We start from the raw sequence: 17,700 nt of genomic DNA, 5'->3' as shown, positions 1-17,700 counted from the left end.
TTTCACTCCTTTTTAAATTCCTAGATGGGAGAGAAAATGGTCTTCGAACGATAAAGCCTGCTCCCAGGTTATCTCTGAGAAAAATGTAATCCACTGTACTCTTTTGCTTCCAGTTTTTCTCCTGCCTCTTGACTTTGTGGGCTCTTATCTCCTTTTTGCTATTTCACAGTTGCCTGGGCACTTGAAGAACCTCTCCCCACCTACCACTCCCATTTTCAAAAGTTTGTTCATGGCTCCTCCAGACTGCCTCACTTCTGAAGACTGACTCTGGGAGTGGGTACAGAGGGCAGGCTTTTGGGAAAGGATCTTGTCCAGTTGACTCAATGGCTTGGCCCAACAGTAACCCCCAAAAACCAATGAATTCACCCTGTCGAATGTTGGTATGAAAGAACTCTGACCAATAAAGAATGGATGCCTTGTTAAATGTAGAGGTTCCCGGATCAGGGGCCATCTTGTACTGCACTTTAAATTTTCTTATTTTTCCTGTGAATGGAACTAAAGTTTTCCAAGTAGTGGACACAGGATCTATAGTGTGTGTGTGTGCGTGTGTGTGTGTGTGTGTGTGTGTGTGTGTGTGTATGAAATTCCTTTTAAAAAATGTATTTTGTTTTCTTCCCTAAGTCCAGGTTCTTTATTTTGTCTATAAATTATATCCTCATACTCAAAGTGCACTTGACCTTAACAGCTCTGAAGCCCTTTGCCCCAAAGCTAGAAAGACACAAGTTACCATCCATGTGTGCAAGTCAGATATTAATTTTGGTCCTGACCCATAACCAGTTCACAACATCTGTCCTGTGAGGACCATGACCTGCACCTTCATTATAGTTTCAGAGCTTCTTCTGGGATAGAGGCCATTGTGCTAGGCTAGTGGCCTAGAAAGCAAACAATAACCATAGTCAAATACAGTTTCTATAACTATAAACTGACAGAAAGCTCATAATTGGAACTACAAAGTACTGATCCAGGAAGCCATAAAAAGAAGAAATTGGTTTAATATCTAGGATTCCAAATTAAACCAATGATATTTGGTTCCAAATCATTTATTCTATACATCCAGAGCTTGGCACATTTTTCACAAAGGCCCAGATAGTGACTTAACAAACATATCTATGACTCAGTTTCCCCCACTGTTAGCATTAGCATCCTAGAACTGGCAGATTGTTTTTCTAGAAAGTTTAGGAAGAGATGGTATTTACAATGCACTCAAAAAATTGTTCAGTTTGCAATTTATATAGAATGCACACTGAGACTGTTTAAGACAACTAAAAGCAACTTTATATGGCAAAAAATGCCACCAACATGGAGGTGGCTATCTCACCCTTGCCTTGCAGAGTGGATGTGGAAGTTTTGTTAAGCAACTTCCTGCCCACATCCAGCCAGTTTTTAGCACCAGTGGAACCAGAATGTGGGCCTGAGGGACCCTCAGAATTGGGTCCCCTCGGGTTCCTTAGCTTCTGTTTCTTCCAGCAAATCTCAGAGCCCAGTGCAGCAGACGTATGGGATGACAGAGCTCGCCCGCTACTGGAATAGCAGAGCATGCACAGCAAATTAATTTAAATAAAACATGGCAAATATTGGCTTCAGTTTAAATTCATAAAATGCCATTTCGTTATATTGTGTTTTCATTTATGTCATGCCAAAGCTACTTTTTATTATTTCAGAAGCTAGAGCATGTAGGAAAATACACTTTTCGAATAAACCACTGTCATGATACAGATATTTGAGCCTTGTAATATTGATTTTATAGTGGCATGATGGATTGTGAAGTCTAAGGGTTTTTTTTTTTTAACTGCAATTAAAATAAATATTCTCAAGCAGTATCTACAGCCCCCTCCTGGTGATGATCCTATGACAGCTGCCAGTTGGCAGTTCTGAGAAGTAACACTTCTCATGACTCAAGCATATCTTGGTGGGAAGGGTAGGGATGTGAGCCAACTGACACAGAGACAGGGAGGTCATGTCCTTAGGAGAAGAAAAAGAAGGAACCCTTTTCCTAAGGGAAAGGAGGAGGCCTGGGGGAGAACTTAATTTGTGAGCTGGGGGCCCGCTTCTCACACAGCCAGATCCCTCACGGTTTCCCTTTCCCTCCCCGAGACCCCAGTGAAGTGATCATGACCGTCCTCCCGGAAGGGCACAGCCAGCCTGAATCTGGGGACTCTCTCCTGGCATCGTTTCCTGGTACATGATGACGGCTCTGTAAGCACGGTATTTTTCATCACTCTTTGAGGGGTGATGACTCTCATTCATTCCTGAAGTCAGTAAACACGTACTGTGTAGTCGCTCTGAACCAGGCACTGTAACAAGCACTACAGACAGAGGATGAGTGAAACAAACGAACCTGCGACGCTGGAGGACCTTGTGGTCTGGTAGGTGGACTCTGTCATAGAAAATAATTACAATATGAGTGGACTTGGAAGTCACTCCCAGAAAATGTCTTCTTGGAAAATAACCTTCTTCACACCAGAAGGAAGCTTGTAGAAGGGCCCTGAACTCTCTGGGGAAATGAATTCATTTAGGAGTAGAAGCAACCTCTCCAAAGGAGTTAAGCTCCCTGACCACTTCGAGTAAGCAGGGGAGGCATAATCTTAAGGATTTCACTAGAGCTGATATTTCAATGAGATTGAGTCTAACTATAATTTTGAAATAGAAAAAAAATTTTATCAGACACCCCAAATCACAAGGTTTTCATTTTTTGTTAACCACTATATATAAGACTAGATAAAAAATAAGTTTCTTCTGTACAGCACAGGGAATTATATTCAATATCTTGTAATAACCTTTAATGAAAAAGATGAAAATGAATATATGTATATGTATATGTGTATATATATATGCATGACTGGGACATTACGCTGTATACCAGAAATTGACATGTTGTAACTGACTATACTTAAAAAAAACACACAAGATTTTCCTTTTTTATTTTTGGGTTATTGAGGGAAAGTAATTTAAAACAATAAAGACAAGGCATAGCAGCCTCTGGTAAATTCTGTTGGATATCTATCAAACTGGCAATGACTTCTTTTCTCTGAAAATTGCCCTCCTTCCAAAGTTTCCCACAAAAATGGAGGGATGGGTCCAATGACCTCAGGCCCCTGCACCTGGTGGGGACAGCTGACCTGACTTGGATCAAATTCTCTGTTCTGGGAATTTAGAACTGGGACTAAAAGAGAGCTAGTCTGTCTGCAGTGTCCGGGGACAAAGCACCTTCAGGACTTGTATAGAGTCCTGTCTTCTGCTCACCACATACATGAAAACAGAGAGAAGATGGCATTGGTCTTAGAGAGAAGCAGAAATGAAGGATGAAGAGAGAGAAGTGTCTTGTTCCTGAAAGTGTCTGGTCCCCAGGGCCCTTTGCCCTTGAGTTCTGTGAGACACCCACGGGTCCTGTGACACATTCCCTCTTTAGGGTAAGCCAACTCAAGTTGGTTTCTGTAATCCATAACCCAAAGAGTCTTGTCTGATGCTCATTCTCTCTGGCTTAGGTAAAGTCCTGCCTAAGTGACTGAAGGGCCCATGACATCATCTGTTTTCTTACTTGTGTGCTGTCAGGATTTCAGGTTTGTGATTCCCAACCACTGAATCTGATCCCCTAGGGTGAGGTCCAGGAATCCACATTTTGTAACAAGTCTTTGGGATGTTTTAGACGTGCTGGATAGCCGAACACTCCTTGCTACTGAACCATGATGCACCACATGCTGTATCACTCTCCTCACAAGGACCCTGCGACGTAGGCGTTATTTATTAGCGGAAATGCTGAGTTCCCCTCCTACTGTGTCCTTCCAAATGGAGGCGGCTCTACTAGCTAGAACACTTCTGCCTTATCTCTATCTCCTTACTCACCAGTGACCCTAAAAGTGGGGAAGGGAGGCAGAGGAGGAGGCTAGAGGGATATGATATGAGGAAGACTCCACCAGCCACGGCTGCTTTTGAAGATGGAGGAAGGGAGCATGAGCCGAGGAGTGTGGGCAGCCTCTGGAAGGTGGAAAAGACAAGGAAACAGATTCTCTCCTTGAGCCTCCAGAAGGAAGACAGCCCTGCTGTCTCGACTTTAACCCACGTCAGACTTCTGACCTACAGAACCACAAGACAACAAGTGTGTACTGTTTTAAGCTTCTAAGTTTGTGGTCATCTCTAATGGCATCAGTAGAAGCTAATACACAGATACTTCCTTCCCGGCAGTTTAATCCCTAAGGCTGAAATATTTCAACCAGGGAACCAGCCTGGGAGGTTTATGCATAAGAGACACTTGGCAAACACGTACAGTGTTCCTTGAAAAATTCTGAAGTTTTGAATGCCAAACCCACCAGACTGAGTGACTAGGACAGACTAATGCCCTGAACAGGCTTGATTTTAAGTTAAGTGAGCATGACGAGCACGTTGTTAAAAACTCAAACCTGATTAAATCTCTGATGAAGCACAGCTTGATAAATGCCAGGCGACCACAGCTCTGTGAAAACCAAATGCAGTGCGCAGAGTCGGGGAGATGTCCCACGGGGCTGGACGCCTGGGCCCAAGGAAGGACACCTGGGTCACTACGTGGTTCATCCTAACAGTGTTTCCCTGCCACCTGGAAGCACCCTATCCGAGCTACAGAGTATCTTTTATCAGATGTTTACTAAAAAGAGGGAAGATGAAGAAGCTGTGATGGTACCACCAGCTGCAGGGAAACTCACTCGTCCTGGGCCAAGTCTCCACTGACCGAATTTCAGATTAAGAAAATAAACTTTTCAATTGCTTCTGCCCAGAGTTGGGAAATGGAAATGTGGTTGCTAGGATTGGCATAAAACGTGTCATTGGGTTCACTCATTTATTCAGCCTTGATTTCATTTATTCTATCATTGGTTCATTCATTCATTCATCAGCTATGTATGATGTGTCTACCTTAGACCCATCATTGAAAATGCAAGGTTAAACACTATGCAGTCTTACACGCAAGGAGATGTCAGTCTAGATGGAGAGGAAGACTTGCACTCCAGCTATGACAGTGATGCCAAGTGCAGTAACTGAGCTCTGCCGCCAGGTGCTCAGGCTCAGGATGGAGGTAAGGAGAGGGTCAGAGAGGGCTCAAGGAGGCAGCACTGGCCAAGATGAATCTTAAAAGATGAGAACTAGGTTGGGGTAGGCACTCCAGTGGGAGAAAGAGTACAGTGCTAGGAAAGAGTTTAGAACCTTCAGAAATGACAAGATCTTGGGGTGTGGCTGGGAGTCAGGAAGCTCTCCTCTTGGGAACAATAAGAGAAGAGGCTGGAAAGATAACCAGGGGCCTGGTCGTGAAGAGTTCCATAGAACACGCTAAAAAGAGGAGGACAGTGACAATGAGTGGACGATTAAGTGGAGCATGATGTGGTCAGATTTGAGTTTAGGGAAGGTCAGCTGGTGGCTGCGAAGAAAGTGTCCTCAAGGGGAAGGAGGCTGGATGCAGGTGGGGCAGACAAGGTTAGAGTCTGTAGGGCTGTGGATGAAGATGCTCATTTTTGGTTCCATTTTTTTTTAAATTAAAATATAGTCACAGTGTAATATTATATAAGTTACAAATGTACAATATAGTGATTCACAAATTTTAAAGGCTATACTCCCTTTATAGTTATTATAAAATATTAGCTATATTCCCCATGTTGTACAATATATCCTTGTGGCTTATTTTCTACCTAACAGTTTGTACCACTTAATCCCCTACCCCTGTATTCCCCACTTCCCTCTCCCCACTGATAACCATTCATTTGTTGTCTATACAAGATGCTCCTTTTAAGGAAAGACTAGCCTTGGGGATAAACGAAGGCTTATTCTAAATTGGGAGGACAGCATTTCATAAATTCAGAATGTATTCAGTTCACCTGAAAAGGCGTTAAGAAACTATCAGAAAAGCAGCAAGTGTGGAAGGCTGTTGCTGCTGGTCGCAATATGTTCTTTTGGCTCCAGAAGAGTTTGTGGACGGAGAATTGATGGAAGCTGGGACTGTGTTTAATATGCGATTTGGTATTGTTGTCATCTGCTGTGATTATAGGCTTGGCTCCTGGTTTTTCATTCAGAGCCATTTATTCAGAAAATCTCTTATTCAGAATTTGAGTTCATTCCTCATTAATTCAATGGCAGCTTTCCGTAGCCCAGTGATTGAATTACCTAATAGCACCTGCCTGAAATGAGTAACATAAGAGGAAGCCACAGGGTTGTATTTGATATAAATGATTTGTTTCCTGAAGTTGTAATTTTATTAAAGGAGGACCCAGTGAACCACCTTCGCAAATGAAGGCGAGGTCCTGGCTTCTGGGTAGGTACCCGGGAGGTTAATGAGCGATTAGCAGCGGACGCATAGCAACATAGCCGCGGAGGGAGGTGGCATTTCTCAGGTGGTGGGTCAGCATCTATGGGAAAGGAAGGCCTTGTTTTGAAAGGGCCGTGTGGCCCACTTTATAAGTGTGGTGACCAGGGAGAGAGGGAGGAGTGAGGACGGGGCCCCGCGGCACTCATGAGCTCACACCACAGCCTCAGTCCTGTTGCTTGGGTTCCTCCCAAGTGGACCAAGTAGGATTCGAACTTCACTAGTCCCCTAAGGGAACAGGGGCTAAAGCTGTGGGTTTCTGTCCTTCTGAGACAGATCCAGGCAAGCTGGTGCTAACAGGACCTGAGCTTTTCTTCTGAAGGGACTGTGGCCTTTGTATTAATACCTTTCAGGAACTTGCTGGTCTCTTTACGAGCTGAAGGGAACAGGAGGAACCAGCACATGGGCTACTGAGAAATACTCTTTCATTTTGTTCAGCAATTAAAAAAAATACATTTTCTTTCTAATGCATCGTTTAGTAATTATACCCATTTGCTAGTTTTGTTGGTTTAGGTATAAACGTCGGTGGACATGTACAACTTATATGCCATTTAAGGACAGAAATCATTTGTACTCCCCCAAATGTAAACTGAATATTTCCACGATATTGATGCTTTTTAACCCCAGAGAATCTGGAAGAACAAAATGGTACGCCGAGGGCTGGGCAGGACCGACCTTCAAAAGACAGGTGCCAACCCTCATCTCTGTATCCATATTCGTTCCCTTAACTAGAGGTACTTAAAACATCTTTTCGGGACATTTTCCTTTTTCCTTCCTGCTCCATTTCCTTCTCTGCTCCCCTCTCATGTCCTTCAGCTCCTGCACTGCCTTGTTCCTTCTATTCTCAAGGAAACAGGGTCCAGTGGTCCCCTGCGGCCTGTTGCCCTGGTCCCGTTCTAGGAGTCCCCTGCTGGGACATTGCTTTAGTCAACAGCGTGACCTCCCATTGAGGGAAAGGTGCACGTGCAGGTGGAAGGGCAAGCAGACGGAGGGTAATTTTTTGTTGAGAAGGGGAGGCTGCTTAGTGCTGCTCAAATCCCACTATTAGGACAAATCGACTCAAACCATGGGTTCAGGCAACACCCACGAAATAGGCTTTGCCCACCTCTGACCTAACCTCCTCCTGATAAGGGCGACAGGTGGACACTTAAGACAGTGGTACCCACACTCGACTATGTGGGACAATTTCCAGCGGAGTTTTAAAAATGCAGATTCAAAGGCCCTGTCCCTAGGCAATGGAATCAGACTCTCTACATGGTGGGACCTGGAAGTCTGTATTTTTGTCAAAGCTTCCCCAGGGGCTCGGATGTAGTTGGTCTGGCATTTAGGCACCAGAGGCGGAGCAGCACCCCTGGGTTTCAGGCAGGTGTCCTTGTACAATGAGTCTGTTTGGCTGTCTCTGCTCCCCTCATGGGCTGCACATCTTGCGGGTGTCCCCTGATCTCTGATGTGGATCTGGGACCACCTGTGTATCTCCAAGTACATGGTCTACACTCTTTGCACATCTCCAGAATGCTCAGTGTAGAAATCTCAGCAGATTCGGGGGCCCTTGTGAATACCAGTTCCCCAGGTTCTTTGCAGAGCCCACATCAGAGCCGTCCTGGCCAGAACGCCAGCACAAGCTGCCCCAGACGCTCTTCCCCACTAAAGGTCTCAGAAGTTAAACAGTGAGCCCAGAGGATTAAGTTCCCATTTCTCTGCTTGGAAGCAGCATTCATGGTTAAAAATATAAGAAGTAAATAATCCTCTGTATACATTCACTTCTGCTGCAAACGCATGCATTTCCTAGTCATTCTGTGTACACATCTACTCACGGAAGCACTATATTGGAGTGAGTGTGGTGTCATGCCTAATTTAAGAACAAAATTTAGATGGTAAGCTCGAATTGTTGCTGTAGCCTTATCTGTTCATTCCCGAACTTGCTTCATGCACGACAAATGCCGTGGACAAGCAGGAGCAGCTGCACGAAGCCAAACCACCCACACGGACGTGCGTAATGACAGCCCTTCGGAACCTCAGTCCTGGGACATGCAGATACACACATCCACACTGGTCCACCCTCAATTCCGCCCCCATTCCTCCTCTCAGCGCTCCCACTAAACAGAGAGTTCTAAATGCCATCACAGGCTCCTGATTTTCGTGGCGGTCATCATCTTTTCCATTAACGTCATTATCTTATTCCAGGGTCCATTAGAACTCCTCCTGTAATGAGAACTTTGGGTGAAGCTCTTCATTACTTTCCTGGTCACCCACAGCCCCAGCTGTCGTGATGAATGCTTTGCATACAGTTCTCACCTGTTTCACACGGTCCCTCTCGCTTCCATTAAGATGATCATCTTTTTCCCCCACTCCGCAGTCATCACCTCATTACAACTCCATTACCTTTTAGCATCATCTACATTATAACTCCATTACCTTTCCCATCACCACCATTACCTCCCTTATCACCCCCTGTACATTCCAGTTGCCCTCACCTTCTCCTTTACAGCCACCAGCTTTTCAATTACAGGTCCATTATCTTCATTATGACCTCGGTTACAATCATAATTGTTCCCATTACAATTTCCATGTCTTTCTCCACCCCTCTGCAATGCAAGATTGTGGCCACCTTTGAAAAAGCTACGGGCACCCCTATTACACACTAGACATGGACTCCAGCATCTCCGTTAAGGTTAGAAGCCCCTTCTTTTCCTCCATCAAATCACCCATGATAATGGTAACCATAAAAGATCTGCCACTATTCATGACGATTTCACTATCACCATTGTTACTCTCATTTACAACTCACTGCTCCATCCTCACATCTCTCTCTCGGTAATAGCCAAACGGTAATAATCCTCATCTTGAAAAGACACCAGCGCCTCATCTGTACAGCCCTCCGTTACAGTTAGCTCTCTGACTCAAAGCATCCTAACCACCAATTTCTTCCTCAAAGCAGTTCAAGACCCTATTAATGTAAGTGGCAATGCCATTTCTGATATTCCAGTGTGTGTGTTGGGGGAGTCGAGTTGTCTACCATCGCCCTGTTCTATCCATTAGGATGGTACGTTCATGGTGGACTAGACCTCATTTCCTTTCCAGAGCACACGTAGCGGCTGGTCGAAGTTCAGCATTCAGAAATCACGGTGGATTGAATGACTCTTCCTTTATCTTCACACTCACAGTCTATTGCTGTTGCATTGATCACTAATAAAACCTCATCAGTACACTCTCTACGACTTCTTTACCCCAGGGTCCTCCTCTTCAAGGAGAGCTACTTCTGCTCTTCCATTTCTGGGCCATTATCGCAATAATTGTCACAGCTTCAGTGGCAGTGTAGCTCCACTACAGCTCCATTACCTCTTCTTGACTAAGAAGAGAGAGGCCACCCCACCACAAGGCCCTGCTTCCTTCCCAGAGCAGCCCTCAGCTCCCGCAAGGAAGGGCCGCATCTCTGGCAGTCTCTCCCCGCCGCCATCCGTGCTTGCACCGGTCACACTTACGCTCTCGCCTGAACGTGCCAGGGCTCCAGTGACAGAAGGTGGCTCTTCCTTCCTGATGTGTGACCTCGGACACATCCTTCTCGGTACTGCTTGGGTAGAGGGGCTCAGGACTCAAAACTTCCTGGGCCCAGATCCCTACTCTGCCACCTACTACGTTGTTTGACTTTGGGCAAATTATTTAGCTTTTCTGTTGCTCAGTTTCCCTCTCTGTAGAATGGAGGTAATAACAATGCCTGTGATTGTGGGTTGTAGGGAGGCGTCAGTGAGTTCATACCTATAAAGTAATTAAAACAGCACCTGGCAGATAGAAAGCATTCAAGAAATCTTAACTCTCCTCAGGGCTCCATTTTCTCCTGGCCAGAAGACGAGGGTTGGACTAGAATCATGTCTGGAATCCTAGCCTGGACACTTGATGGGTCTGGGTTTCTGGGATCAGACCGTCAAGAGTCCTCACACAGTTTCATCATCATGATTCTCCGGGCGTTTTCCAGCTCCGCCGTAGGCTGCTGACTCAGCGGGGCAGCGGGGCACTGCCCTGGCCCGTGGCCACGGGCGTTCTGCACCGGGGGTGACCTCTGGGCATTCTCTTCTCTGCGCCCAAGGGAAGACTCGCTGTGCTTTTGCAGCAGCTGGACTTGACCTCGCTGCATACACACAGGCTCAGCCCGCCACCCAAGCAGCCCTCCCCTGCTAGTCTTGTCTTCCTTCCTCCCTCCCTTTTGACCACTTCAGCAACACTGAATGAGGTTCGCAGGCAGCACCTGCGTGTGTACCCAGCTTTGACGTGGGAGCTCTCCAATCAGCCAGGGCTACTCCAGGCCACACTACAAAGGAGACAAAGTTTGATTCTAGCTGTGTTCCATCATGCGTTTTTGTTTTGTTTTTTTTCTCTCTCTCCTTTTGGCTCTATTTTCTACCTCTCCTCCTGCTCATTAGCCATCTAGACCACCTGCCACTTGCACAGGACACCCTCCTCAACCCTGCCTTTCCTAGCAGCAACCTATTTTTCCCTCTTCCTCTGCCATCATTTCTCCTCCTCCAGTGGCCTTTAGACAGAAATGATGTAATAAAATAACGAGCATTCTAGTGTGGGTAAACAGGTCTCTCTGGGGACACCTGCCTTTCAGAAGGAACATCTGGAAAAGGCAATACCTTAATGAGAATGCATCTCAAATGGTAGAATTTCAGGCATATGGCAGAACCGGGTGTTTTATTTTTTATTTTATTTTTCTTAAAATTTGAGACGGGGGGTGAAGGTAGGATGGGGGCTAATTTTCAAGACAAGGAGATTTCACAGTGCCGGTCTAAATATATTTCATGAGTGATTTCTTGCTCTCTCTATAAAACTCATTTGAAATGCATCCAATAAATTATTCGTAATTTACCCATCTCTCCATTTCTCAGAGGCCACTGGAACCTTCAGCTAATGAAGCCATCTCATCTGTTGTGAAGTTTCTGTGGGTTCTTTACACTCAATTGTTGGTCGTATGAGAATTTAGTTGTTAAGGATCAGTCTGAAGTGTACGAGGCTTTCAGGATAAACAACATTCCTCTCAAGGAAACACGAGGAAAAAGATGCTTCACTTTGTGATCACAGGGATGGCAGAAATTGGCTGGCACTAGTCCAATTCTACAGAGATGCCTGGGTCTACAGAATTAGTTTCTGCCTCGAAATTGTTGGTCTTTGGCCAGGGCAAGCCAAGGGCTGGCACAGGTGCGGGAGGAGACGTGAGGCAGCCGTGGTAGCCACCCCGCCACCACTGTTACCACTTTTCCTTCTCTTGTTCGCGTTCTTCCTCACCTCTTAGTCTGACTTTTTCCGTAGTCCGAGGTGTCACACTCATTTTGCTCTCCTGGCTTTGTATCAACTTTACTTTCAAGGCTCAGCTCAAAACCCACGACCTCTCCCACATCGTCTTCTGTGGCCATCTGCACTTCCCTGAGCCCCGTGACACCTGTTCCATTCCGGCTCTCGGTAACTAACACAGCCAGTGCCGGGTGAAGGGTGGGGATATTTAATATTTCTTTATATTGACATGCTTTGATATTTCATTAGAACTTCCTCTCAGCTTAGAACTGTCCTCTCGACTAAATCCTAAGTTCCTTGAGGACGGGGACCATGCTGTGTGCTTTTGTGTGGCCCTTGGCACATGCTTTGGTATCTGACACATAGAAATTACTCAATGTACACTTGCTAACTGAGTCTTCTGCTCCTTTCTCTTATTTTTTTCTTATCTGTCTTGCCTGTCTTATTAGCTACCCTGTTCTTTCCTGCTGCCTAAGTGCCCCAGGCTGGAGATGTTCACCCCACCACTTAAGCATGTTGGATGCATTCAGGTTCAGGAGATTTCTGACTCCTAGTTTCCTAGGAGCTACGGATCATGTTTAAGAGTGGCCACTTGGATACCGTACTGAACAGGACTAATTCCTGGCCAGTCCGAATCCTTTGGTTTGGCATGAGAGAGTGAGGGAGAGGGACTAACCTTTGGGTTATAAAAAGCTGCCACAATAAAAGCTGTTATGGGGCCAATCGAACCCACACATTGAAAAAACTCAATCACAAAATCGTAAGTACTGGTTCACAACCTGTCTGTTAACTGTATTGTTGGAAATTTCATTTGGAGAAACATCTGAACAATTTTAAATGCGCTTTGATGACATACCAAAGGGTAACTTTACATAAGCGTTTGCACTCCGAGTATGGGTCCTGCTTATGATCAATTCTCATCAGTATGTTGGAAAGCAATCTCAGTAAGTACTTGGCTTAATCAATTCGTATCTGCTCGTTGACCTTCGGGACTCTGTGCGAGTCCCATCATGCAGTGTGCTCTGCAATCCTCCGTCTCTTCAGGCAGTGTATTTCTCAATATTTGTACATGGCTTTCATATTCAATCAATGCAATCATCTGTTCCCTCCTGTCATCCGCTTCCCTTGCCTGGGGAGGTGAGAGCCAGGCGGCGCCTCTGCCCCATGAGTGTATGTTACAGAACACTTGCTTACTATTTCCCTAAAATCTGGAGAACTGAAAAGATAGCGGGGCATTTTGGGATAATAAAAATAATGGGGGAAAAAAGGGAAAAAAATTTATCAGCTTGTTTACACAATTATGTAAATGATGAGCACTTATACATGGCTGATTCCTCAATTATTCATGGTTTGAGGCTCTTGAAAATTCAATTAAACTAAATAACCTTTCCTTCAGCTCTTATTCTGAGCAAGGTAATGTAATTTGAGGGAGGGGGGACAGAGACACAATTTGGTAAGGAAAATCAGAGAAACGCACAAATGACTATTGCACAAGTTGAGTGAGGACAAGGGAAAAAGCACAGCAGACGCCCTGAGGGTTTGGAGCAGGAAGAGCGAACATCTGCTTGGGTGGATCCAAAACAGGGTGCATGGAGGATGCAGGAGCCTGTGCACCATCCCCTCTTCTCCATCCCCGGGGCCGCTCTCCTGGGCCAGGACTCTCTCCCTCTTGTATGGATGACGAGAGCAGCTTCCTATCTGAGCTGCCCCCTCTAGCTGCTGCTTCCCAGCGGCCGTTCTAAAAGGCAATCTGATTGCATCTCTCCCTGGCTTTGACCCCTGCGTTGTCTGCAAAAAAGAGTTCAAGTTTCTCAGGATCTCATGCTTGAAGACTAAGCGTCTGTCATGCTCTGTCGCCCCAACATGGAGCTTGTCTGGCCGTCATGTACGCAGTGCTGCCTACATGTCGTTCTGCCTCAGTGGCTGCAGTGACCTTGCCCACGCTGCTCTTCCCACCAGACTGTCCTCCACGCCTCTCCTTTTCTCTGCCTGCTTCCTGCATCCCTCATTTGTGCTTGTGGGGCACATCTCTCGCTTCCCCTGCCCCCAAGATTGGCTGATGACTCCCTTCCTGCCTCTCTATGGCACAGACACCCCACTCAGCACATCTTTTATAATTTCGGGAGGGGATAAGCGTGCTTGCCTGCCTGGTAAGGATGCGTCCTCCTTGTGATCAGGACCCAGACTGGGCATGGCACATAGTACATGTTCTGTGCCCGTTCACTGAGTTAAGCTGAATTTGTTGCCTGGGTGGGTAGGAAGAACCACTTTCCGTGGGATTAAGGAGTGACGATAAGGTGAGATGTGAACGTGGAATCCTCTTTCACAGGAAATAGAGAGTCATGAAATCAGGGGAACGCTGTTTTTGTTCATTTGCTGGTATGAATGGAGACCAAGTCTTGTTTATAAGCAGAAAGGGGAGAACTTACAGAGAAGCGGGAGGACATATGAGCGAGGAAAGGGGCAGTGGCTGGATGAAGGCTAACGAGGAGGTGGTAGGGAAGGGACTCGGGGCTCCGTGGAAGAGTTAGCACTGGCAAGGGGCAGGGGCACTTTCTCTCCAGAGGGACAGGACAGAGCAAGTCAGGGTGGGTGGCCTGCAGGGGCTTTCCGGGAAGGAGGGGAGCAAAGCTAAGCCGTGCTCTTGTCACATGGCCCTAGGCTTTGCAAAGGGAGGGGTGAGCTTGAGGGTAAACTGCCCGTCCACGCACCCAGTACCGGTACCTTTTCCCCATGTAAACTGCAAGATGTTGCAAGAAAACACAAATACTTGGAGTACTTTAAGCAGCAATGGCCTCTTAGAAGCTAGGCTCTTAATAAAAGTTGATCACCGTTGGACGGGGCGCTGAATTCACTGCGGAGCTGGGCTGACTCTCCCCTCTCCTCTCCGCGTGGAGCAGCGTCATAGCCCAGGTGAGCGCTGTCCCAGCCGAGGCTGATGGCGCAGAGGTTTGGGAGAGTCAGATCCCACCCGTCTGGAGCCCTGCTTTGCTGGTCTTCCTCATCTCTGTTTTTGTGAGGCAGCCGTTCATGCTCAAACTGTAGTTTCTGTCTGAACCCCCTCAAGCCACAGTTTAAAGGGATTACAAGCATTTTCCGCCTGAAACTCCCTCAAGGTCCCGGAAGGCTGGGTGAGTTTTGGACCCCTAGGGCCAGAGCAGGAGAAGTGGGTGAACCCACAGCTGTGTCCAGACCCAGGGTCTCCCATCCACTCCCAGGCTGGCTTCTTGGAATTCTTAGCCTCACTTCAGGGAAACATGGCAGATAGTCTCGTCCCATTGGAACGCAAATGCAAGGCTTGTTAAGCTCAAGGTCTGGCTTCTTTTGAAAGGCTGTAAGAGCTGCTGTATTTGGTGAGCGTTCCAAAAGGATGCTTACATTCAGGGTCACTCCTGCGATGACCACCTCCTTCAAAAGGGCCAGCCGTGTTTTTATGAGTCTCCAGCTTTACAGACTCACATAGAAAACAAACTTATGGTGACCAGGGTGGAAAAGGGATGGGAAGGGATAGATTGGGAGTTCGAGATTTGCAGATACTAATTAATATATATAAAATAAACAACAAGATTATACTGTATAGGACAGGGAACTGTATTCAATATCTTGAAGCAACTTATGGTGAAAAAGAATATGAAAACGAATATATGTATGTTCACGTAAGACTGAAGCATTGTGCCGTACACCAGAAATTGACATAACATTATAAACTGACTATACTTCAATAAAAATTTAAAAAAAAAGAGTCTCCAGCTTTCATTCTAAGGACACTCAGGGGTCTGGTTTGGTTGGGGAAAGACAGGGGAGAGAAGACAGCTCAGTTGACGTTCATTTGTTTGTAAGAACAAGTTTATCGCAGCATGGGACCATCTGTTCCCATGCACCTTGGTTTGGTTTCCCATTCCACCTCTCGCATTCTGTTTTGTTTTGTTTCTGACTTTAAGATTTTTTTTTAATTTTTTTATTGACGTGTAGTTGATTTACAATGTTAGTTTCAGATGTACAGCAAAGAATGGAATAATGCCATTTGCAGCAACATGGATGGACCTAGAGATCATCATGTTGAGTGAAGTAAATCAGACAAGGGCAAATATCATATGTTACTTACATGCAGAACGTCCCATTCTGTTTCTAATTTTCTCTAAAACATAGGGAAAAGCGTTAAATTGGAAGGCAGTCATATGCTTCCCAGCACTGAACCAACCTATGAGAGTTACAGAGGGAGCTGAATGTATTAACCAGGATGAAACATTCATATTTCTGACCGTTTTATATTAGTCTCGGCAAAAGTCAGGTTTTAACAACATCAGTTGTTAAATAGCAGTTGCTGAATAAATGTTTGTTGCCTGGAACTGAAAGTTATCAGAGAATGTAGGCGCACAGAGCTTTTTCCCATAGATTATCACACATAGATTATAATTCTGTCCTTAGAATTCTGCGCTGTCTCTAACTTGCCTTTCTCTGAAAATGCACGATCATGGAGACACGTCTATAGACAGAATCCTAAACCTTTAGGGATGAAAGCGCCCTTAGAGACGCACATACACCCAGTTTCAGGCTGCAGGAAAACGTGGGAGAAGGCAGCGCTTCGAAACCTGTCTGCGGTCCAGAGCTGCCATGAAGCTGGGAGCTCAGCTCCCCAAATATCACATTTATCTCAATTTGGCAAGAAACTGAAAGCCTATCTGGGGCCATTTAAATTCTAATGTTATTAAGGACTCGTCTAATCAGCTTTTAAAATAAGCTGCTTTCGGATGCATGGGGAATGAAGGTAGGGCAGCCGCAGGCTGAGTGTGGCAGTTAAATGCACCTCTGTTTGAATTGCCGAAGAGCCAGGAGGCGACTTGGTGGCTTCCTGTTTGGTAACATCTGCAATTCCAACACCAGACCACGCTGGTGAACAGCTATTTGTAAGTACATGGGGGAGAGGGCTAATCTGGAAAATCCATGCTGTCCTGTGAAGTCAATCGTACACATGTGACAAGGCTTGGCAGAGAAAGACATACTGGCCTCTGTGCCAGGAGGTGGCTTTGAGATGTAATCAACAGAGCAGCTGGTGCTTCTGAGAACTACCTCTGAATATTGCATCCTGTAGACTTCTGAGAAGTCCCACCCTAGGGAGGGCCAGCGGGGTTCACCACCCCGTCAGGACCCATGAGCAGTTGTTAGCTGGCTCCCACGTGGGCCCCTCACATCCTGCTGTGGTTTGACCCTCCCTGGACCCAGGGACTTCCGTCAGCCCCACACCCTGCGTGTTTATGGCTGTGCAGTGGTTTGGGATTACAATTCTGATTCCGACACTGATTCTGATGTGTGGGTTGTCCTCCCGATACCAAGCAATTCTTTGACACCAGCTGGGTGTCCTACCGTCCAATTCAATTCGGACGCTATCCACCCAGAGATACCATCAGAGTCCACAGGCTGAGGGTGCAGTCCCGCAAGACCACCCTCCACTTCAGAGGCCCTTCACAAGTCCAGGTTTCACCTTTGCTCTCGACCACGTGGCTACAAACTGGATGTTCCTACAACACCCTCCTCTGCTTTGATTAATTTGCTAGAGTGACTCACAGAACTCAGAAAGCCATTTGGCTCACCAGATTACAGGTTGAGGATATTAAAGGATACGAATCAGATGAAGAGGTACAACACCTGAACAAAGGAGTTTCGAAGGAGCATCTGTCCCCATGGAGTTTGGAGCACAGCGTCGTGGCACAAGCAAGCTTTCTCGTTCACCAACCCAGAAGCCCTCAGAACCCCTTTCTTTTGGGTTTTTAATGGAGGCTTCATCACACAAACATGACTGTTTGACTCACGGGCTATTTGTGATTGAACTCAATCTCCAACTCCTCTTTCCTCCCCAGAGGTCGGGGGTGGAACTGGAAGTTACAACTCTCTGATCACATGCTCAGTTCCCCCTGACAAATAGCCCCCCAAAATCACCTCGTTAACAGACTGTCAGGTGTGGTTGAAAGGGGTTTGTTCAGAATATCAAAACATCTCTATGGCTTTTATCACTTAGGACATTTCAAGAGTTTGGGGAGCTCTGCGCCAGAAACGAGACAAAGACCAAATACATATTTCTTACTATAAAC

Source organism: Vicugna pacos, chromosome 21 (genome assembly GCF_048564905.1).
Source record: "Vicugna pacos chromosome 21, VicPac4, whole genome shotgun sequence".
In the NCBI taxonomy this organism is placed as follows: Eukaryota; Metazoa; Chordata; class Mammalia; order Artiodactyla; family Camelidae; genus Vicugna; species Vicugna pacos.
The sequence above is the reverse complement of the archived record's forward strand: the minus strand, read 5'-3'. Positions refer to the sequence as shown.